A 26,048-nucleotide genomic window follows, 5' to 3' on the forward strand; every position below is an offset into this window, starting at 1 on the left:
AAGATTTCTTCCCTTCTACTAACCCTGAGGTTCTTCTTTTTTTTTTTTTTTTTTTCTAGTTGCTTTAGGTGTAGAGTTAGGTTATTTCTTGTTTCATGAGGTAAGCGTTTATAGCTATGAACCTTCCCCTTAGCACTGCTTTTACAGTGTCCCATAGGCTTTGGGTTGTTGTGTTTTCATTTTCATTCGTTTCTATGCATATTTTGATTTCTTTTTTAATTTCTTCTGTGATTTGTTGGTTTTTCAGAAGCATGTTGTTTAGCGCCCATAAATTTTTAATAGTTTTTTTTTTTTTTTCCCTGTAATTGGCATCTAATCTTACTGCATTGTGGTCAGAAAAGATGCTTGGAATGATTTTAATTTTTTTTTAATCTACCAAGGCTGATTTATGGCCCAGGATGTGATCTATCCTGGAGAAGGTTCTGTGTGCGTTTGAGAAAAAGGTGAAATTTATTGTTTTGAGGTGAAATGCCCTATAGATATTAATCAGGTCTAACTGGTCTATCATACCATTTAATGTTTGTATTTCCTTGTTAATTTTCTGTTTAGTTGATCTATCCCTAGGTGTGAATGGATATTAAAGTCTCACACTATTATCATGTTATTGTTAATTTCCCCTGTCATATTTGTTAGCATTTGCCTCACATATTGCGGTGCTCCTATGTTGGGTGAATATATATTTATAATTGTTACATCTTCTTGGATTGATCCTTTGATCATTATGTAGTTTCCTTCTTTATCTCTTTTCACAGCCTTTATTTTAAAGTCTATTTTATCTGATATGAGTATTGCTACTTCTGCTTCTTTTTTTTTTTTTTTTGGTCTCCATTTGTGTGAAATATCTTTTTTTCAAACCTTCACTTTCAGTCTGTATGTATCCCTTGTTTTGAGGTGGGTCTCTTACATACAGCATATATAGGGGTCTTGCTTTTTTATCCATTCAGCCAGTCTTTGTCTTTTGGTTGGGGCATTCAAGCCATTTACACTTGAGGTAATTATTAATAAGTACGATCCCTTTGCCATTTACTTTGTTGTTTTGGGCTCAAGTTTATACACCCTTTCTGTGTTTCCTGTCTAAAGAAGATCCTTTAGCATTTGTTGAAGATTTGGTTTGGTAGTGCTGAATTCCCTCAGCTTTTGTTTGTCTGTAAAGCTTTTGATTTCTCCTTCATATCTGAATGAGATCCTTGCAGGGTACAGTAATGTGGGTTGTAGGTTTTTCTCTTTCATTACCTTAAGTATGTCCTGCCATTCCCTTCTGGCCTGAAGAGTTTCTATTGAAAGACCAGTTGTTATCCTTATGGGAATCCCCTTGTGCGTTATTTCTTGTTTTTCCCTTGCTGTTTTAATATTTGTTCTTTATGCTTGATCTTTGTTAGCTTGATTAATATGTGTCTTGTGGTGTTTCACCTTGGGTTTATCCTGTTTGGGACTTGCTGGGTTTTTTGGATTTGGGTAACTATTTCCTTTCCCATTTTAGGGATTTTTCAGCTATTATCTCCTCAAGTATTTTCTTATGGCCTTTCTTTTTGTCTTCTTCTTCTGGGACAACATATTGGGGCATTTAACATTGTCCCAGAAGTCCCTGAGGTTGTCCTCATTTCTTTTAATTCTATTTTTCTTTTTTCCTCTCTGCTGAATTTATTTCTACCATTCCTTCTTCCACCTCACTTATCCTATCTTCTGCCTCAGTTATTCTACTGTTGGTTCTCTCCAGAGTGTTTTTGATCTCATTTATTGCATTATTCATTATGCACTGACTCTTTTTTTATTTCTTCTAAGTCCTTGTTAAACATTTCTTGCATCTTCTCAATCCTTGTCTCCAGGCTATTTATCTGTAACTCCATTTTATTTTCAAGATTTTGTATCATTTTTATTATCATTATTCTGAATTGTTTTTCAGGCAGACTCCCTATCTCCTCCTCTTTTGTTTGGTTTGCTGGGCATTTTTTCATGTTCCTTTAGCTGCTGAGTACTTCTCTGCCTTTTCATCTTTTTTAGATTGCTATGTTTAGGATGACCTTTCTCTATTCTGGCAGTTTGTGGTTCTTCTTTATTGTGGAGGTTCCTCCCTGTGGGTGGAGTTGGACGAGTGGCTTGTCAAGGTTTCCTAGTTAGGGAAGCTTGTGTTGGTGTCCTGGTGGGTGGAGCTGGAATTCTTCTCTCTGGAGTGCAATAAAGTGTCCAGTAGTGAGTTTTGAGATGTCTCTGGGTTTGGTGTGACTTTGGGCAGCCTTTATTTTGGAGCTCAGGGCTATGTTTCTGTGTTGCTGGAGAATTTATGTGATATGCCTTGCTTTGGAACTTGTTGGCTCTTTGGTAGTGCTTGGTTGAATGTAGGTATGGAAGCTTTTGGATGATCTCTTATCAATTAATGTTCTCTGTAGTCAAGAGTTCTCTGGTGTCTCATGTTTTGGGGTTAAGCCCCCTGCCTCTGGTTTTCAGTCTTATACTTACAGTAGCCTCAAGACTTATCCATCCATACAGCACCAATGATAAAACATCTAGGTTAATGGTGAAAAGATTCTCCACAGTGAGGGACACCTAAGCTTCACAGAGTTACATGGAGAAGAGAGGAGTGAAGAGAGAGATAGAGGTGACCAGGAGGAGAAGACGGGAGATCAAAAGGGGAGAGAGCAATCTAGCCAGTAATCAATTCCCTGTGTTTTCTCCACAATCTGGAATCTTCTGAGAGGTTCACAGAGTTACACAGAGAAGAGAAAAGGGAGGAAGGAGATAGAGGTGACCAGGAGGAGAAAAGGAGGTATCAAAAGGAGAAAGACAGATCTAGGCAGCAATCAGTTCTCTGTGTTCTCCACAGCCCGGAAAACACATACAGATTAACAGGGTTGGGTAGAGAAGAGAAGGGGGAGGGAGGAGACAGAGATGACCTGGGGAAGAAAAAGGAGAGTCAAAAGGGGGAGAGAGCCAGTAATCACACTCTTAAGTAAAAATGGGTACTGAAGATTAGATTCTTAAAGGTACAAATTTGATAACAGATACCAAAAAGCAAAGATTAAAAATCTAAAGTAGATGTTACACTCTCAAAAATACAATATTAAAAAAAAAAAAGACAAAATCACAAAAATTTTAAAAAATATATATATGCAGTTTGCTTTAAAAATAGGGTCTTTTTTTGCAAGGTAATAGTATGTTATAAAAATGAAAATTAAAGGAATTATAAAGGATTTAAAAATAAAGAAATTAAATTAAAAAATGATAATAGTGAAAATATATCTAGAAATTTCTCTGGACCTGTTGTGGGCAGTGGAGTCAGTTCAGTTTCAGATAGTTTCTTGTTCCAGTTTATACTTCTCAAGATCTATAAGCCCCTTCCAACGTAGTCAGTGTTAACTATAGGGTTTTAATCTGTTGCAACTCTCACTTCCAAGGGGGTTCCCTCTGTTTATTTTGGCTTCTTCTGTTTGCAGATCTCTTCAGTGTCTAATTTCTGCCCTGACACAAGGGGGCAAAGGTGGTCATTTATTTAGGCTCACTTGTTCAGTGGTGCTGTGGGTAGTGAGGAACATAGCAAACAAATATCACAGACATGTATGGGGAGTGCTTGCAATGTCTTGGCCACACTGGGTTTATGCCCGCTCAAGGTGTGTATGCTTTTCCAATATACATTGCTCAGGCTTCAGATTGCTCTTCAGGGAGTGGGCCCTGAGTTGCGTGTACTTCCCAGGTCTAAGCCATTCAGGTTTAGGTTCTTGGGTACTCCACAAAGTCGCAGACTCAGTTGGGCCTGCATTTTGTGCCCTTCTCAGGTCCGAGCAGCTCAGGCAACCAGGTGCTTGGTGAACACACTCTCCCTAGGTGCGGTGCATCTTATCATCTCCCTGCCAGCCATTCACATTCCTGGGTGGCAGCAGGAACACCCTGTCAGGTATGCTGTGTGTCTCTTCTGGGGAGCTTATCTCTGGCTGCAACCCTTCTGGTGGATGTCAACCATCCAGAATCCCAGGAAGTCTTGGTTAGCTACTGGAAGCCTGCTTGCAGTTTGGTAGAAGATGCCATCTCTGGGGCCAAGTTTGCCCCTTTCTGGCTCCAGCTACCGCCTGTCTCCCTGCCTCCAGGAATGGGCCAGTCTGCAGCCAGCTAGCTCGCCTCTGGTATTCACTCAGTCCTTTGTTCTGTGAGCGGTCCCAGCAGTGCCTTAGGTTAGGGCTTTTCAGGGGATAATTCTCTCACTCTTTTTTTATTCCCTCTCTCTGGCTATCCCACAGTCTGGATTGCTATCTCAAGTTAGCTCCCTCAGATTGCCCTCAGGGTATTCAGGCCCAGTCCTTATCCTAAGCAAGGCAGCCCATGCCTCCCTTTTCAGCCCCCCTCTTGCTGGTGGCAGCTGCAAGTGTCTGGACAAGTTCTCTGCTGGGAGTTGCCATTAAGCATGTAATCTGTGGGGTTTATTTATTTATTTTTCCCCCTAGTTATGTTGCCCTCTGAGATTCCAAAACTCCCCCACAAACCCACCACTGAGAGGGTTTCCTGGTGTTTGGAAACTTGTCCTCTTTTAAGACTCCCTTTCTTAAAAATTTAAAAAGGTTAAAAAAAGAAAAAGAAAAAGAAAAGAAAAAACAATCACACAACAATATCAACAACAACAAAAAAAGAATGATTGCAAAAATAGTAAAGATATATCTGGCCCTTTCTCTGGTGTTGTGGGCAGTGTTGGGTCACTTCCAAGGCAGTTCCTTCTGTTTAGCTTCTTCTGTTTGCTGGTCTTTTCAGTGTCTGATTTCCGCCCTGACACAGGGGAGGTGGTGGTGGACATTTTTTTTTTTTTTTTAGGCTCACTTGTTCATTCGTGCTGTAGGGAGGAAGGGATGCTGCAAACAAATAACACTGGCGTGTGCTCGCAGTATCTCAGCCCCACTGGGCCTGCCCCTGCTCGCAGCACACACCACTCAGGCTCTATGTTGCTCCACCAGGAACTGTCTGAGGCCAGTACTAGGCTGCATGAACCTCCCCGGTCTAAGTCGCTCAGGCTCCGCACTCAGGTAGCCCTCAGAGGTGTCTGAGGCCAGCCCTAGGAAATGGATTAAAGAGCTAAACGTAAGACCAGAAACTATAAAACTCCTAGAGGAGAACATAAGCAAAACACTCTCCGACATAAATCACAGCAGGATCCTCTATGATCCACCTCCCAGAACACTGGAAAAAATAAACAAATGGGATCTAATTAAAATTAAAAGCTTCTGCACAACGAAGGAAACTATAAGCAAGGTGAAAAGACAGCCTTCTGTATGGGAGAAAATAATAGCAAATGAAGCAACTGACAAACAACTAATCTCAAAAATATACAAGCAACTTATGCAGCTCAATTCCAGAAAAATAAACGACCCAATCAAAAAATGGGCCAAAGAACTAAACAGACATTTCTCCAAAGAAGACATACAGATGGCTAACAAACACATGAAAAGATGCTCAACACCACTCATTATCAGAGAAATGCAAATCAAGACCACAATGAGATACCATTTCACATCAGTCAGAATGACTGCCATCCAAAAGTCTGCAAGCAATAAATGCTGGAGAGGGTGTGGAGAAAAGGGAACCCTCCTACACTGTTGGTGGGAATGCAAACTAGTACAGCCACTATGGAGATCAGTGTGGAGATTCCTTAAAAAATTGCAAATAGAACTGCCTTATGACCCAGCAATCCCACTGCTGGGCATACACACCGAGGAATCCAGAATTGAAAGAGACACATGTACCCCAATGTTCATTGCAGCACTGTTTATAATAGCCAGGACATGGAAACAACCTAGATGTCCATCAGCAGATGAATGGATAAGAAAGCTGTGGTACATATACACAATGGAGTAATACTCAGCCATTAAAAAGAATACATTTGAATCAGTTCTGATGAGATGGGTGAAACTGGAGCCAATTATACAGAGTGAAGTAAGCCAGAAAGAAAGAAACCAATGCAGTATACTAACACATGTATATGAAATTTAGAAAGATGGTAATGATAACCCTGTATGCGAGACAGCAAAAGAGACCTAGATGTATAGAATGAACTTTTGGACTCAGAGGGAGAGGGAGAGGGTGGGATGATTTGGGAGAATGGCATTGAAACATGTATGCTAAGTCGTGTCAGTCATGTCTGACTCTCTGTGACCTCATAGACAGAAGCCCACCAGATTCCCCCGTCCCTGGGATTCTCCAGGCAAGAACACTGGAGTGGGTTGCCATTTCCTTCTCCAATGCATGAAAGTGAAAAGTGAAAGGGAAGTTGCTCATTTGTGTCCGACTCTTTGCGACCCCATGGACTGCAGCCTACCAGGCTCCTCCATCCATGGGATTTTCCAGGCAAGAGTACTGGAGTGGGGTGCCATTGCCTTCTCCATGAAACATGTATACTATCATGTAAGAAACGAATCACCAGTCTAAGTTCGATACAGGATACAGGATGCTTGGGGTTGGTGCACGGGGATGATCCAGAGAGATGATATGCGGTGGGAGGTGGGAAGAGGGTTCATGATCGGAAACTCATGTACACCCGTGGCGGATTCATGTCAATGTATGGCAACACCAATACAGTATTGTAAAGTGAAATAAAGTAAAAACAAACAAACAAAAAAAAAGAAACTAAGTAACATAAAAAAAAAAAAAAAAAAAGACTCCCTCCCCAGGATGGGTCTCCATCCTTAACTCTTTTGTCTCTCTATCTTTTATATTTTGTTCTACCTCCTTTTGAAGACAATGGGCTGCCTTTCTGGGTGTCTGGTGTGCTCTGCCAGTATTCAAAGGTTGTTTTGTGGGATTTGCTCAGCATTCAAGTGATCTTTCAATGAATTTGGTGGGGAGAAAGTGGTCTCCCCATCCTATTCCTCCATCATCTTAGGACAGTCCCTCTTGCAGGTGGGTTCTTTACCACTAGTGCCATCGGAGAAGTCCTACTGAAGATCTTTATAAAGTTTCTATTTTGCGTATATTGGTGATTCAAATTTAAAAATATAAAGTTTTCATTAAAATTATTTTACATGTATATATGTGTACACATGTCTACAAATTATTCTTTTTTTTTATTGAATGTCCTTAAATATTGTTTGAATTTAAAGGCCAAGTAAAATAGTTACGTATTTTTGCCAGGATGTACATATTTAGATAATTTTCATGATCAAAACTCTTTGAATGATACAATTCAAAGCCATAGGGTGATAGTAAAATTCTACAACAAATATTTGACTTTTCCTAGAGAAGAAAGCATAGTAATATACCTGAGCAAAATGGTAAAACAAAGTATTTGTCAATACAAGTATTTCTTAATTGAAACTAAAATTTAATTAAAAGGATGCTAAAACAGTTACCACATTGTTAATGAAAATCCTGGAGATTTTAAGCATAATCAAATGAAATGGGGAAAATTAAAAGTGACTTTACTTAAAAATAAAAGTTACACCTTTGGCATGCAAATTGAGCTTAGTCACTTGGGTTTCCTTTGAATCAAAAATAATTTCTAAAATTAACTGCTTCAAACTTTTGTGTTTCTTTCACTTAAGTAAAAGTTTTGATTGGATTCTAACTCAATACAAAGTAAAGTTTAGCCAGAGCAAACAAATACTACAATAAGGTCTTTGAGGCAAGAGGGAATTTGGAAATGGGACCAAAAGTTTTCAAGGTATTGAAATAAAAGACAAGATAATTTAGAAGAATATCTGACTAAAAACATTGAGCTTTTGGGGTTGGGTAGAATCCTTGGCTATTAACAATAGGAAAAAACAAGATGTTTATGCAGCAATAAACAACTATAAATAGTATTGCCAGATTTGTGAAAATCTAATTTATTATGTAGAGAAGGAACCATCTCTAAAATATTTGTCCATATTTATCTTTCTTGTTCAGTGCTAAGCTAATTTATTCTGAATAAATACAAATATAATAATATTTTTATAAAATAGTTATATAGAATGGTGATAAATTAAAGGCAGGAAATAATATAGGCTTGGACAAATAAAAGATGGTTAAAAATACCAGCAAAAGAAGAAGTGAGAGCTAAATGTAAGAAGGAGCATTATCTATTCTCAGTTCAGTTCAGACGCTCAGTACTGTCGGACTCTTTGTGACCCATGAATCGCAGCACGCCAGGCCTCCCTGTCCATCACCTACTCCCAAAGTTCACTCAGACTCACGTCCATGGAATCAGTGATGCCATCAAGCCATCTCATCCTCTGTCATCCCCTTTTCCTCCTGCCCCCAATTACCTCCAGCATCAAGTCTCTTCCAATGAGTCAACTCTTCGCATGAGGTGGCCAAAGTACTGGGGTTTCAGCTTTAGCATCATTCCTTCCAAAGAAATCCCAGGGCTGATCTCCTTCAGAATGGACTGGTTGGATCTCCTTGGAGTCTTACAAGGGACTCAAGAGTCTTCTCCAACACCACAGTTCAAAAGCATCAATTTTTCAGTGCTCAGCCTTCTTCATCGTCCAACTCTCACATCCATACATGACCACAGGAAAAACCATAGCCTTGACTAGACAGACCTTAGTCGGCAGAGTAATGTCTCTGCTTTTGAATATGCTATCTAGGGTGGTCATAACTTTTCTCCAAGGAGATAGCATCTTTTAATTTCATGGCTGCAATCACCATCTGCAGTGATTTTGGAGCCCCCAAAAATAAAGTCTGACACTGCCTCCGCTGTTTCCTCATCTTTTTCCCATGAAATGATGGGACCGGATGCCATGATCTTTGTTTTCTGAATGTTGAGCTTTAAGCCAACTTTTTCACTCTCCACTTTCACTTTCTTTAAGAGGCACTTTAGTTCCTCTTCACTTTCTGCCATAAGGGTGGTGCCATCTGCATATCTGAGTTTTTTGATATTTTTCCCGGCAATCTTGATTCCAGCTTGTGTTTCTTCCAGTCTAGCATTTCTCATGATGTACTCTGCATATAAGTTAAAGAAGCAGGGTGACAATACACAGCCTTGACATACTCCTTTTCCTATTTGAAACTAGTCTGTTGTTCCATGTTCAGTTCTAACCGTTGCTTCCTGACCTGCATACATATTTATTCTATCTCTGTGTAATGTGATATCAAATAATATTCTAGAATTATAGAATACCTACAAAACTATAGAATTTCTCAGACACAAATTTCTTGAAATTATGTAATCTGTTTTATGGGCAATGTTTATGTAAGAGAATGAGTAATGGAAGAGAGGACTTCCCTCACAGCTTAGTCTGTAAGGAACCTGCCTGCAATGCAGGGGACCTGGGTTCGAATCCAGGGTAAGAGAAAGTAAGAGAAAACCATGAAAGCAATTGTTCACAATAGACATTTTAAAACAGATGAAAATAATAATGGTAAATCATGAGGATTTCATTATCTAATATATTCATTAAAGGAAAAAAGTGGAGTGTAGAGAATACAAAGTTCTTTTGAAAGATTTTTGCAGAGGCATTTAAATTCCTTCAGAAAAGTTAATTGTGTCTGTCTAATAGGTATGTGGGGATTATTCTATAATAGACAGGGACATTTGGTGATTTGTAGAAAGAAAATTACGTTGTGCTTATAAGTTACTGGTGATGGTATGAGTGCTCAGTCGTGTCTGACTCTTTGTGACACCATGGACTCTGGACCATCAGGCTCCTCTGTCCATGGTGGTTCCCAGACAGGACTACTGGAGTGGGTTACCATTTCCTTTTCCAGGGAATCTTTGTGACCCAGGGATAAAATCAGCATATCTTGTGTCTCCTGCAGTGGCAGGCGGGGTTTTTAACTGTGTCACATAGTAAGATTTTTAAATTATTACTGAGAACCATTTGAATGCAGAGTTCCAAAAAATAGCAAGGAGAGATAAGAAAGCCTTCCTCAGTGATCAATGCAAAGAAATAGAGGAAAACAATAGAATGAGAGAGACTAGAACTCTCTTCAAGAAAATTAGAGATACCAAGGGAATTTTCATGCAAAGATGGGCACAATAAAGAACAGAAATAGTATGGACCTAACAGAAAGACCAACCTAAATAGCATATTCAAAAGCAGAGACGTTACTTGGCCGACTAAGGTCCGTCTAGTCAAGGCTATGGTTTTTCCTGTGGTCATGTATGGATGTGAGAGTTGGACTGTGAAGAAGGCTGAAAGTCGAAGAATTGATGCTTTTGAACTGTGGTGTTGGAGAAGACTCTTGAGAGTCCCTTGGACTGCAAGGAGATCCAACCAGTTCATTCTGAAAGAGATCAGCCCTGGGATTTCTTTGGAAGGAATGACGCTTAAGCTGAAACTCCAATACTTTGGCCACCTCATGCAAAGAGTTGACTAATTGAAAAGACTCTGATGCTGGGAGGGATTGAGGGCAGGAGGAGAAGGGGATGACAGAGGATGAGATGGCTGGATGGCATCACTGACTCAATGGACCTGAGTCTGAATGAACTCCGGGAGTTGTTGATGGACAGGGAGGCCAGGCGTGCTGCGATTCATGGGGTCGCAAAGAGTCGGACACGACCAAGTGACTGAACTGAACTGAAGTGAACTGAAAGGAACATTACATGCAACGATGGGCTCAATACAGGACAGAAATTGTATGGACCTAACAGAATTAGAAGATATTAAGAGGTGGCAAGAATACACAAAAGAACTATACAAAAAAGATCTTCATGACCAAGATAATCACAGTGGTGTGATCACTCACTTAGAGCCAGACATCCTGGAATGTGAAGTCAAGTGGGCCTTAGAAAGCATCACTACGAACAAAGCTAGTGGAGGTGATGGAATTCCAGTTGAGCTGTTTCAAATCCTGAAAGATGATGCTGTGAAAGTGCTACACTCAATATGGCAGCAAATTTGAAAAACTCAGCAGTGGCCACAGGACTGGAAAAGGTCAGTTTTCATTCCAATCTCAAAGAAAGGCAATGCCAAATAATGCTCAAACTACCATACAATTGCACTCATCTCATATGCTAGTAAAGTAACGCTCAAAATTCTCCAAGCCAGGCTTCAGCAATACGTGAACAGTGAACTTCCAGATGTTCAAGCTGGTTTTACAAAAGGCAGGGGATCCACAGATCAAATTGCCAACATTCACTAGATTATGGAAAAAGCAAGAGACTTCCAGAAAAACATATATTTCTGCTTTATTGACTATGCCAAAGCCTTTATTGTGTAGATCACAATAATCTGTGGAAAATTCTGAAAGAGATGGGAATACCAGACCACCTGACCTGCTTCTTGAGAAACCTGCATGCACATCAGGAAGCAACAGTTAGAACTGGACATGGAACAACAGAATGGTTCCCAATAGGAAAAGAGTATATTAAGGCTGTATATTGTCACCCAGATTATTTAACTTATATGCAAAGTACATAATGAGAAACACTGGGCTGGAAGAAGCACAAGCTGGAATCAAGAGGGCCGGGAGAAATATCAATAACCTCAGATAAGCAGATGACACCGCCCTTATGGCAGAAAGTGAAGAGGAACTAAAAAGCCTCTTGATGAAAGTGAAAGTGGAGAGTGAAAAAAAGTTGGCTTAAAGCTCAACATTCAACACTATGTGACTATGAAGTTCCAGATGTTCAAGGTGTATTTAGAAAAGGCAGAGGAACCAGAGATCAAATTGCCAACATCCGCTGGATCATCAAAAAAGCCAAGAGTTCCAGAAAAACATCTACTTCTGTCTTATTGACTATGCCAAAGCCTTTGACTATGTGGATCACAACAAACTATGGAAAATTCTTCAAGAGATGGGAATAACAGACCGCCTGACCTACCTTTGGAGAAATATGTATGCAGGTCAAGAAGCAGCATTTAGAACTGGACATGGAACAAAAGTATGGTTCTAAATCAGAAAAGGAGTACTCAAGTCTGTATATTGTTAACCTGCTTATTTAACTTATTATATGCTGAGTACATCATGAGAAATACTGGACTGGATGAAGCATAAGCTGAAATCAAGATTGCCAGGAGAAATATCAATAAACTCAGAGATGCAGATGACACCACCCTTATGGCAGAAACTGAAGAACTAAAGAGCCTCTTGTTGAAAGTGAAAAAAGAGTTAAAAACTTGGCTTAAAACTCAACATTCAGTAAACTAAGATCATGGCATCTGGTCCCATCACTTCATGGCAAATAGATGGGGAAACAATGGCAACAGTGACAGACTTTTCTTTGGGCTCCAAAATCACTGCAGATGGTGACTGCAGCCATGAAATTAAAAGACTCTTGCTCCTTGGAAGAAAAGTTATGACCAACCTAGACAGCATATTAAAAAGTAGAGACATTACTTTGTCAACAAAGGTCCATCTAGTCAAAACTATGGTTTTTCCAGTTGTCGTGTATGGATATGAGATTTGAACTATAAAGAAACCTGAGCACTGAAGAATTGATGCTTTTGAACTGTGGAGTTGGAGAAGACTCTTGAGTCCCTTGGACTTCAAGGAGCTACAACCAGTCAATCCGAAAGGAAATCAGTCCTGAATATTCATTGAAAGGACTGATAATGAAACTCCAATACTTTGGCCGCCTGATGTGAAGAGCTGACTCATTTGTAAAGACCCTGATGCTGGGAAAATTTGAAGGTGGGTGGAGAAAGGGACAACAGAGGATGAGATGTTTGGAAGGCATCGCTGACTCAATGGACATGAATTTGAGTAAACTCTGGGAGTTGCTGATGGACAGGGAGGGCTGGCATGCTGAAGTCCATGGGATAACAAAGAGTGGGTCATGACTAAGTGACTGAGTTGAACTGAATTTTTGAGAACTAAAACTATCGAGAATTTTATCAAATACAAACGAAGCTGAGTTAAAAGCTTTTGTTTTGAACAACCAGTGTTGTCTCACTAGTGTATTGAGAATAAATGAGACATTATGGAGAAAAATCATTATAAAATCCAGTACAACTAATCTTCTCCTCTGTGGAAGGTTTCCAGCAATGATACTTGGCCATATCTGTCAGTTGAAAAAACTGAAAATATTTCTGGTACATTTTTCAACTACTCCATTTCTATTAATAACACTTGTATTTCTATTGAGATGATGCGACAAAATATTAAAATAAGTGGAAGAGAAATAAGAAAGAATGGAACATTTTGGATAATAATTTTAATATGTAAAGTATCATATTTAAACTGATAGCCATATGTAAATAATATATCATAACACTAGTTTTTCCCAAGGAAGGATTTTACGAATTTCAAGTTTAGGGAAATTTCTAAGACTATAATCCACCTATGGACATCTACTAACTTACTGATAATTTTCATCAATTTCAGAGTGCTTCATATTTTGTGTTACTTAAAAAGAATAATCTGACTTTTTGTTTAATAATACTAATTCATCTTCTAAAAAGTATTGTAATTATTTTTAAATACATTAATTATTTAAACCAAATATCATATAGAAATGAATTTTGTGCAATAAGAAATAAAATGCTGTATTTTCCCCTCATCATGAAATAGATTTTAGAGAAATTTTTGACATGCTATCTACACATATTTGATTATAATTTTCATACTCACTCAGATAATTCTTATTTTTCAAACACAAGTAAATTATATTCTATTCATAATTTGTTTTCTTAATGTAACAATACATAAAGCATATACTTCTATGGCACTGAATGAAAAAACAAGTCATTCTTTCTCATTTTTAGTGATTTGATTGTTTGACAACAGTAACTGAATTAAACTGCCACTTTCTGCTTCTTGGTTTTTGGTCATTTGGTTTTATTTATGTATCAATCTATCAAATGTAAGTGCAAAATACATGTTTGTTTGTTTGTTTATTTTAATACCATCCTGTAGCAACTACAGAAATCATGAGACAAAATATTGTTAGCATTCATAAAATTCCCTCTTGCTTGTTGGAATTTAGTTCTTCCCCATATCACCTGGCCTGTGATAATACTGATCTGTTATCTATCATTATTATTTTGCCTTTCCTAGAATATCTGATAACATTGTTTTATATGCCATATGGTCTGTTGTTAAGTGACTTCTTTCACTTAGTATAATGCTTCTGAGGTTTACTCATGTTTCTTTGTGCCTTATTAGTGTATTCTCTTAAATTTCTGACTAATCCATTGCACGGACAGTACACAAATTATTTTATAGGTTCAGCAGTTGGTAGACATTGGTTCTTTGCAATTTTAATAATATTTCTATGAGCACTTGAGTAGGTCTGCCTGCAATGAGGGAGACCAGGTTTTGATCCCTGGGTTGGGAAGATCCCATGGAGGAGGGCATGATAATACACTCCAGTGTTTTTGCCTGGAGAATCCCCAAAAACAGAGGAGCCTGGAAGGCTTCAGTCCCTGGGGTTGCAAAGAGCCAGACACTACTGGATGACTAAGCACACAGCACACACAAATATTTAGGAGTACAATTATTGGATCATGTGGTAAGTGTGTGATTTGGTTGTTGTTCAGCTGTGTCTGACTCTTTGCAACCCTGACTCTTTGCAAGCCCATGGACTGTAGGCTACAAGGCTCGTTTGTTCATTAGATTTCCCAGGCAAGGATACTCAAGATTTCCTTCTCCAGGGGATCCTCCTGATCCAGGGATTGAACCCAAGTCTCCTGCATTGCCAGGTGGGTTCTTTACCACTGAATCACCAGGCAAGGTCAATGTGTGCTTAACTTGATAAAAAAAAAAATGTAAAACCATTTTTTACAATGTGCTTATACTCTTTTTTTGGACCAGCAATGTTCAAGAATTCCAGGTGCTTCACAACCTTAAACTTGCCAGAATTTGATATTGTTAGTGTTTTTAAGTCTAGCCATTCAGGTGAGTGTAATGGTATTTCAATATAGCTTTAATTTTCATTTTCTTAATGACTAACATTTTTGAGAAGCTTTGTAGTGATTATACCTTGTGTATCTCTTCCTTGGTGGATGTCTGGTCAAACCATTCACCCATGTTTATTTATTGAGTTGTTTTTGTTCTTATTATTGATTAGTAGGAGCACTTTATATAATCTGGACATGATCCTTTATCAGTTATGTGATTTTCAAGTATAGTCTCCCAGTATATGGCTGGCTTTTTTGATGCTCAAAACATTGTCTTTTGAAGAGAAAGCAGTTTCTAATTTTGCTGAATTTTCATTTGCTTATTTGTTTTTCACTCAGTTATACTGGCTAGGTTTATAAGTATTGTATGTATCTGTCTTTCTCCTTTTCCCAGTCTTTGGGAGAAGGCATACATTCTTACACTATTAAAAATTTTGCTAATTTAAAACTCTTTATAGATGCCTTTATCTGGTTGAGGAATTTCCTATTTTGACATAGGTAATTTTTTTTTTTTTATCATGAAAGAGTGAATTTCTTTCAAATGCTCTTCCTGCATGCATTGCAATGATTGTTTTCTCTCTTTCTGTCTTTCGTTTTTAGTGTCTTTGGTTTTTATAGCAGGGTAGCAGTGATTCTTGACTCATGAGTTAAATTAGGTATTATTCTCTTGTTTTATATTTTGAAAGATTCTGCATAGAATTTTCATGATTTCTTCCAAAATTTTGTAGAATCCACAAGGGAAGCTATCTAGACTGGGGCGGTGGCGGGGGGTGGGGGGGTTGTTTCATTAATATGTAGAGACGATTCACTTCTTGAGTAAACTTTGATCATTTCTGTATTTCAAAGAAGTTTTCTCACACTGAGCAAATTAGCAGATATAATTGTATCATATAAACTGCCATAAATATGAACACTGAAGGAAGGAGGACAAAACCAAAAAGCACTTCTTAGAGGAAGTAGAGAAAAATAGAATTTGCCTTTCTGCCTGAACATTGAGAAGCTGTATGTGTGCAGCCAAGAGAGAACAGAAGACCACCTTCTGTCTAAAGCAGAGGTTAATTACAAACTCAGCTGAAATAAACCTCATATCATTCACAATTTTATTAAGGATCAGCGAGACTGCCTGAAAAGTTGAGTAGTCATCATTTTTATCCAAGTACCACTGAAATTGTCAAGTCCTCTGAAGCACATATTGTTGTGTCACCTAAAGAATTAAAACTATTATTTCACATTTATTTCAACCTTCTCACAATATAAACCTCCAAATGATTAATAAATAATTTTCATATCTGATAGAATCACTAAGCAATGATTCAAATGATCCAAACTGTAAATGATCCAAAACTCAGAATTATTTTAAAATGTTGAGCATAAATGTCATATATTTTAGCTACAAGTCATAGTGAACATCTTCATGATGAGGTTGCTCCTGTAAGAGATCCACCAACTCACACCTCCTCTATAATAGTCTGGTTATTTTGGAGCATTGTTTTATTTTATTAGATTTTTATTAATATTATTATTTAGTATTTTGCCTATGAAATAAAAGCAACTTGTAGCTTGTAGCACCTTGTAGCAACTGAAAAGTGCCTCAGTTTAACTATAGTCTTAAACTTTGTATAGTTTTCCTTAGTATCTGAAACTTTTCAACACTATGGGATTGTTTCTGGAGTCTGTTGAGTGAAAACCTTTGCTTATGAGCCAGAAAAATTACAAGTCTAATAGTGTGGCACATTTACTGCAGAGGAAAGCTTTGAATCCTATGCTTTCAACTGGGAAATGCAGCAAGCCTTTCAGAGAGTGCTCTTAGCAGTGTTTGCTGTTAGCAGTGTAGGCAGCAGCACTTTACCTCACAAGCCTCGTGTCAGTAGATACATAACTCTTAATTACAAAAAATCATCATGGAGTTGAAAACCTATAGGGAAATTAAAAGACCTGCAGCAAAAAACCCTGATAGGGAGATCTACTTTACACAAATTAAATTGACTTATGTTACCTGAACCGTCCTGATGATTTGGAAAGTCTGCCTTTTTAGCATTGCAGACTAGTTGTAACTATACAGTTCATTAGCTTAAAAGATATAGGCATATTCAAATTGAAAAAATGCAAAGAGCACCTGATTAAGAGATTAAAAATAATGTTGGATCGACTTACTTTAATTAGACTTTGAATTCCTTGAGAAAGGCAAAACGTTTATGTACACAGTCTCTTCCTTTTCTCAAGTTTTTTTTTAACTAGTTTTTGAATCTTCAGAAATAAAACTTTCACCTTCAATTCAGAGAATAAAGTTACCAATAGGCATTAAAAATGTTCTGCAAATAATGTCTCATCTTAAAGTCACCAAAGAGAGTGGAAAGCTAACGGCATTGTAAAATACATTTTGTTTTTGCTACCAAGATTAATTTTGTGGGCATGGATACAATTGTAACACAATTCATGATTACTTGGCATACCGTGAATGATCTCTTAATAAAAATTGAAGAAGTACATTAATCATAAAGAAAAATATATATATATATACATATAGCATATTTATATACAGTAAGAAGACTGAAATTCAAGGGAAAAAAAGAGAAAAAATAGCACTAGTTACAGGGCTTAGGACAAAGAAAGATGTATATAAGTACTAAAAGTGTATCTAGGCAATATGGACAAATAAATGTGATTCAAAGTTTATGAAGAAAATAATTAAATTGGTTTTATGAGACTTCACGAAATTTGTCACCAGGACACTGCTAATTGATTTGTGCATCAGAGGGACCATTAGGAAACTGTGTCCATAATGGAAAACTCAGCTCTGATATTAATAGGCATAAAAATATATGGAAAATACAAAAATAGTTGAAACATAGGAATGAGTTATTTAAAATAAGTGGATTCAAATCACGGGAAGTTTTACATCATGATCTTGAAAGACAGTCAACTCCATCAAGCTACTCATAGAACTTGACTTTGTGATGAGGTTCAACACTAAAAAAAAAAGCATCCAGGATTGAGGAATAGAGCAATGACTGGAAATCAAGTAGTCTTGACTGTTGTGGGCTATGGTAGGGTTGGGTTGGAAGCAAATTGCCTGAATGCTGTTCTTCACATCAATTCAGTATCATGATCAGCCTTAATGACACAGCATGGTGCTCAGCCATGTCTGACTGCTGTCAACCCCGTGGACTGTAGCCCGCCAGGCTCCTCTGTCAAGGGATTCTCCAGGCAAGAATACTGCAGTGGGTTGCCATTTCCTACTGCAGGGGATCTTCACAATCCAAGGATTGAACCCACATCTCCTATGCTGACAGGCAGATTCTTTACCAGTGAGCCACATGGAGGCCACCTCTAATATTGTCATAGGTGTGAAGACCATTTCTTACCCAGAGGTCACCCCTCTAGTATATGCACTACTGTTTTTCCCTTCAGGCTACCATCTATTCACATGTCTTTTTCTTGCACTGAACTCTGAGCTTTTTGAAGTGGAAACGTCTATCACTGACCACACATAGTCACTAGTATTAAACCCAGGAAATAGTAAGCCCTCATAGCACAGATATTTTTGAATGAACTTTTAAAATATTTGAATAAATTGACATAAAAATAAGGTCAGATTTCAGGTTACTTATGTTCAATTTTTGTAGCATACATAATTGCTAGTTTTGAGGGAGTCTTTTTTTTTTTTAATATTTCTGCCCAAATCCTTCAGACTATTATCTGCCAACCAATATAATAGAGAAATTAGTCTATCTTTATCCATGCTGTAAATTTATTTCACTCACCAAAACTGAAGAATTTAGACAAATATTAAGATTTGATAATTTCTGAGACTTCACTTGGCTACTCAACTTACAGCAGCATTATAAATTATAAGAGATTACAAAATGTCTCATCTTTTTATACAAGAACTAAAGCAGAGTCACACGCAAATACTCCTCCAATTAGAGAAGAATCTTGTAACTACCAGTATGATCTCTAACTCATCCCTGTTAACTTCTTGCACTTTTAATATTATGTTATATAGCTATGCTTTTTTCTCACAATACTGCAGTTCTTTAAATGCAGGAGATGTAATTTATATGTGCAATAGCCACCTACATCAGCATTATATACCCTAAAGATGCTCTTTTATTAAAATTGTGACCAGTTCTTTGCTCATGATTTCTAGTTGATTTGAAACAAAGTTTATAATGCCAAAGATCTCTTTGGAGCCAAATCACAGCCTTAATTTCTCTACAGACATCAAAATAAACATTGAATCATGTTTCTCCTATTTCTAACAAGTGTCTTTACCAGTGTATCCATTTTGACCATCATCTAGTTCCCCTGCTGTTTCCTTTTGAAAGTGAAAGTGCAGTTGCTCAGTCGTATCCAACTGTTTGCGACCGGTGGACTGTAGCCCACCAAGCCTCTCCATCCATGGGATTCTCTAGGCAAGAATACTGGAGTGGATTGCCATTTCCTTCTCCAACAGAAAGCAGATAACAAAGTCATCATGGTACCCATAGGACCTAGATTGTCTCTGACAGCTGACAAGCTAACTCTGAGGAAGTTTCAGAGAGGAGGTTATATATCATATTAGTATGATGGAATCATTGAGTGAGAAAGTTGATGCTAAAAATTACCTGTGATATGCCTGTCTTCTTTTACTAGATCATAAGCATTTCAAGGAGAAGGAGAATAAAGGCTTTATCGTTTTCATTTCCTATTATTCATGAGTCAGCACTTGGGATACAAAGGTGTATTAGCAAGTTTGTTACATGAAACGAGCTAAGAATAAGCAGGAGGTTGTAACATGAAGAAATTTATCTGACAAGTAAAGGAGTGTAATTGAGCATGGACTACAATCCAGAAAAGAAAAGAGATTCATAAAAGAATGTGACTGCATTATACAGTACTGCAAAAAAATTAAATAAAAAAATAAAAGAAACAACTGGAATTTATGATTACAGTTTACAAATCTTTATGTTACCTGGTCATATGTGATTCCTAGACTTTGAACTATCCATTAGTATTATTTTTCTTCCCTATTTTTTTATGATGTTTTTATTGATTTTTGCATATTATTTATGTAATCCAGATCCAACCAGTCCATTCTGAAGGAGATCAGCCCTGGAGTTTATTTGGAGGGAATGATGCTGAAGCTGAAACTCCAGTACTTTGGCCACCTCATGCGAAGAGTTGACTCACTGGAAAAGACTGTGATGCTGGGAGGGATTGGGGGCAGGAGAAGCAGGGGACGACCGAGGATTAGATGGCTGGATGGCATCACTGATTCGATGGACATGAATCTGAGTGAACTCCGGGAGTTGGTGATGGACAGGGAGGCCTGGCATGCTGCGATTCATGGGGTCGCGAAGAGTCGGACACGACTGAGTGACTGAACTGAACTGAACTGATATGTATATTTTTGTTGGTTGTGCCTGTTTAAACCATTCCCCGTTTGTAATCTATATATATATACAATTGTTAAGTGTGTTTTACTTTAATGCAGTCAAATTATGAAGCTTTTCTTATACATCTTACTTTGAAATCCCTTCCTATAACAAGTCCAAAAAATATTCACTTATACTTTATATTGTTTTGAGTATTAAATTTTAAGGTATTGTTTTTGCCTTAGTTCTATCAGAATTTGAATTTACATATTTTCCTATTTTTATTTATGTATCTATACATCTTGGGAGTAAAATGTTAAAGAAAAAACTGAAACATATTAATATTTAACACATAGTGTTTTAGAAATAAACTCCATCTGAGGTGAAGGAGGCTTGCACAATAAAATAAGAAGTGTGAAGGTCATATTAATATCAGCTGGTTTTTATAATAGAAAGCAGACATTTGGTTCTTTGTACAATTTTGATCACAGAAACATATTTTCTGGACATTTGGAAGAAAATCAGCTAGCTTTAGGGTCATAACAAAGAAATAAATACACAGGTTTCAAGGATGCAAGCTCCAAACTTGAGTTTAAATGTCATAAATGACATGTAAATAAAGAGTGGAGAAGCAAGTCTAATTTGGGAATGACTGTAGGCAGTTCTTTGACACAGATAGTTCCAGAAAGACAAGTCAAAAATGCAAACAGAGCCAGAAGATGGATTTGGGTTGTGTATAAATATGTATTTCTAAGCATAAGAGTTTTAATTTATTTACTTATTTTGGTTTCTATAGAGCAATTAGTTTTCCTGTTGACTATAGATAAATCTGTGACATTAATAATTTATATAACTAATATATCATATTTGCTTTATCAGTTAGTCAGTATGGAAGTGTGAAGGAAACATGATGATAAAAAAGCATAGTTCACTATTGCATTTTGGTATTTGAGGTAGCTGTTTATGCATGTGTGCTAAGTCGCTTCAGTCATACCCGACTCATTGAGACCCTATGCCTATGGATTATAGCCAGCCAGGCTCCTCTGTCCATAGGATTCTCCAGGCAAGAATACTGGAAAGTGTTTCCATGCCCTCCTCCAGGGGGTCTTCCTGACCCAGGGATTGAACCTGCATCTTTTATCTCCTGAATTGATAGGACCTGTATGGAAAAGAAACAGCCCACAGTGATCGCCGGTGGCTTAACTGGTTCTGAAATTCCTTTAGGGTCTTGCCCGGTGAGGCCAGGAATTATTGCAAAGAGACAACTGTCCTCTCAACTCTTTCCAAATCCAAACTGTACAGCACAACTGTCAACCTGGGGTAATGCTGATGGTAAAATATAGAAACTGCTAGAAAGAAAAGTGACATACAGATATATTTTTTAATACTCAATTCTTTTTTCTTAACATTTATTTTTATTTGGCTATGCTGGGTCTTACTTGAAATTGGTGGGATCTTCTATTTTTCAATGCAGCATGCAAAATTTTTAGTTGGAACATGTGGACTCAGTTGCAGCATGTGATTCTCAGTATTTATATTTCAATATAGGCTCAGATGGTAAAGCATCTGTCTACAGTGTGGGATATGCAGGTTCGATCCCTGGGTTGGGAATATCCCCTGGAGATGGAAATGGCAACCCAATCCAGTACTACTGCCTGGAAAATCCCATGGAAGGAGGAGACTGGTACGTTCATGGGGTTGCAAAGAGTCGGACACGACTGAGCAACTTCACTTAATAGTAAATATAATTTCAAATTTGTTAACTTAAGGGTAGCCACTAGCATAATAAGAATCCTTACAAATTTAAAAGCAATGTAAAACAATGATGGAAAATAACCTTTGAAACCACCTTCCCTCACTATTTTAATCTTATATATATATACACACATATATATATACACATATACATATTAGTTTTTTAATAAAAATATAGTTGATTTTAAAAGTTGTGTTAGTTTCTACTGTACAGAAAAGTGATTCAGTAATACATATATATGTATTTTTAAATATGCTTTTCCAATATGGTTTATCACAGGATACTGAATACAGTTCCTTGTGCTATAGAGTAGGACCTCATCCTTCATTTATGACATAAGTAATTTGTGCATGCGAATTCAATGCCTTACACACTCAATTCATGGGGCTATTGTGAGCATCAGACAAGATAAGAAAAGTGAAGAACTCATAGAAGTGTCCAATATTAATTCCTAAGAGTTTAAACTATATTAAAATTGCAATTTGAATATCCAAATGTATAACATTAAAAAAAATAATGAAGATTTAATCAATCCAACTGAGGTCAGGAGAGGGGGAAGAAGAAAGATGGTCAAACTTAGATAAGAAAAACAATGATGAATATGAATAGATTACATGGTACTGTTATTTATTCATCTATTCATTTATTAACTCTACAAATACTTTATATACTTATCATTATATAAATGTAATAAACAAATATTTTATATACATACACCATTATATAAGTTATCATTAAGTATGAACATTCTAAGTACTATGTTATAAAATTAGATGAGTCCTTATCACAGGAAAATTTCCTGTTATTCTGGAATTTTGTATTTAATGGGGGAGACAGAATTGTGCTGTCCAATATAGAATCCACCAGACTCATTTGACTATATAATTTTAAGTTTGAATGAACTGAAATTTAATGAAATCAATCATTTAGTTCATTCCACAGTCTCAATGGCTACATTCAAGTACTCAATAGACACACGTGGCTAGTGGCTATGGTACTGGACAATACAGATAGAACACTTCGATTATTGTACAACTCTACTGAAAAGTATTAATATAGAAGTAACATGACAGAGAGGAAATTTCAATGCTGAGGTGGCCTGTGAAAGAAATAAGGGATGGTAATGTGACAGAGTGACTGGAATTTCAAAAAAGGACAAAGAAGCTGGTAGCATAACAGAAAACAAAGTCACAAAACGCTATTGTGAAGGGAAACAATACAACCAAAAATTTTAAGGTTAGACCTGGCCAGTAGCATATTGGGCACCTACTGACTTGGGGAGTTCATTTTTCAGTGTCCTATCATTTTACCTCCACTTCCTACTATCTAATAACTTTTCTCAATCTTCTCCCTCACCATGCCCGTGAAGGACCTCCTTTTCATTCTTAGTTTTTCCAAGTTCTTCGCCTAGAATTTGTGTAAAGTGCTTCTTTCTGTAATGAAATTCTACAGCTCTATACAGTCATCAAAAACAAGATGGGGAGCTGACTGTGGCTCAGATCATGAACTCTTCATTGCCAAATTCAGACTTAAATTGAAGAAAGTAGGGAAAATCACTAGATCATTCAGGTATGAACTAAATAAAATCTCTTATGATTATACAGTGGAAGTGACAAATAGAGGCAAGGGATTAGGTCTGATAGACTGAGTGCCTGAAGAACTATGGATGGAGATTAGTGACATTGCACAGGAGGCAGTGATCAAGACCATCCCCCCCAAAAAAAAGAAATTTAGAACAGCATAACGGCTGTCTGAGGAGGCCTTATGTGTAGCTAGAAAAGAAGAAAAGTTTAGGCAAAGAAGAAAAGGAAAGATATACACATCTGAATGAGAGTTCCAAAGAAGATCAAGGAGACATACGAGAGAATTCCTCAGTGAACAATGCAAAGAAATAGAGGAAAACAATAGAATGAGAATGACTCGAAATCTCCTCAAAGAAATCAGAGACACCAAGGGAACATTTCAGGCAAAGATGGGCTCAATAAAGGACAGAAGTTGTATGAAACTAATAGAAGCAGAAGATATTAAGAAGAGGTGGCAAGAAGAGCTATACAAAAAAGATCTTCATGACCCACATAACCATGATGGTGTGGTCACTCACCCAGGGCCAGATATCCTGAAAGGTAAAGTCAAGTGGGCCTTAGGAAGCATCACTATGAATAAAGCTAGTGGAGGTGATGGAATTGCAGTTGATCTATTTCAAATCCTAAAAGATGATGCTGTGAAAGTGATGCAGTCAATATGCCAGTGAATTTGGAAAACTCAGAAGTGGCCACAGGACTGGAAAAGGTCAGTTTTCATTCCAATCTCAAAGAAAGTCTGTGCCAAAGAATGTTCAAACTACCTCACAATTACACTCACCTTACACACTAGCAAAGTGATGCTCAAAAATTCTCCAAGCTATCCTTCAGCAGTATGTGAACCGTGACTTCCAGATGTTCAAGTTGGATTTACAAAAGGCAAAGAAATCAGAGATCAAATTGCCAGCATCCATTGGATCATAGAAAAAGCAAGAGAGTTCCCAAAAGACAACTATTTCTGCTTTATTAGCTATGTCAAAGCCTTTAACTGTGTGGATCACAACAAACTGTGGAAAATTCTCAAAGAGATGGGAATAGCATACAACCTGACCTGCCTCCTGAGAAATCTATATGCAAGTCAAGTTGTAACAGTTAGAGCTGGACATGGAACACCAGACTGGTCCAAATTGGGAGAGGAGTAGTCAAAGCTGTGTATTGTCACCCTGCTTATTTAACTTATATGCAGAATACATCATGAGAAATGCTGGGGTGGAAGAAGCACAAGTTAGAATCAAGATTTCCAGGAGAGATATCAATAACCTAGAAATGCAGATGGCACCACCCTTATGGCAGAAAGCAAAGAAGAACTAAAGAGCCCCTTGATGAAAGTAAAAGAGGTGAGTGAAAAAGTTGGCTTAAAACTCAACATTCAGAAAACAAAAGTCATGGCATCTGATCCCATCACTCCATGGCACGTAGATGGGGAAATAGTGGAAACAGTGAGAGATTTTATTTTGGGGGGCTCCAAAATCACTGCAGATGGTGATTGCAGCCATAAAATTAAAAGATGTTTACTCTTTGGAAGAAAAGCTATGTCAAACCTAGACAACATATTAAAAAGCAGAGACATTATTCTGCCAATAAAGGTCTATATAGTCAAAGCTATGGTTTTTCCAATAATCATGTATGGATGTGAGTGTTGGGCTACAAAGAAGTCTGAGCACCAAAGAACCGGTGCCTTTAGAACCCCTTGGACTGCAAGGAGATCAAACCAGTCAATTCAAAAGGAAAATAGTCCTGGGTGTTCATTGGAAGGACTGATGCTGAAGCTGAAATTCCAATCCTTTGGCCACCTGATGAGAAGAATTGACTCAATTGAAAAGACCCTGTTGCTGGGAAAGATTGAAGGTGAAAGGAGAAGGGGACGACAGGATGAGATGATTGGATGGCAACACCACATTGGTGGACATGAGCTTGAGTATGCTCTGGGAGTTGATGATGGACAGAGAGTCCTGGCGTACTGCATTCCCTGGGTCGCAAGTAGTCGGACACGACTGAGAGGCTAAACTGGACTGAACTGAGCAGGAATTGACTATATCAGGTGTCTCTGGGTTGGGCTAAGTACGGGTCTTTTTCTAATGGGTCAGCTCTTTGAATCAGGTGGCCAAAGTATTACAGCTTCAGCTTCAGTATCAAGTCTTCCAATGAATATTCAGGAAAAGACCCTGATGCTGGGAAAGATTGAAGGTGGGAGGACAAGGGGTAAGCAGAGCATGAGATGGATGGATGGCATCATTGACTTAGTAGACATGAATTTGAGCAAACTCTGGGAGATAGTGAAGGATAGGGAAGCCTGGCATGTTGCAGTCCATGGGGTTGTAAAGATTCAGACGTGACTGAGCAACTGAAGAACAGCAACAAGAAAATAATAATACAGCATTACTGAATGTCATGTAATGGTAAAGTAGCAGGCAAGTGAATATAAACTACAAAAAAAAAAAAAAGCTTTGATAGCAATACTCTTCAGTTTAATTGAAGATCAAGATACTAGAAAAGGGTAAAATCAATACTTCATAATGATTAATACACAAACCTTCAAGTGTGTCCTATGTTGTTCCATGTACAGTATTGTTGAGTATTGCAAAGACAATTCTTTGTAAGCAAAAATAGAACATACTGG

This window comes from Budorcas taxicolor, chromosome 12 (assembly GCF_023091745.1).
Source record: "Budorcas taxicolor isolate Tak-1 chromosome 12, Takin1.1, whole genome shotgun sequence".
Lineage (NCBI taxonomy): Eukaryota > Metazoa > Chordata > Mammalia > Artiodactyla > Bovidae > Budorcas > Budorcas taxicolor.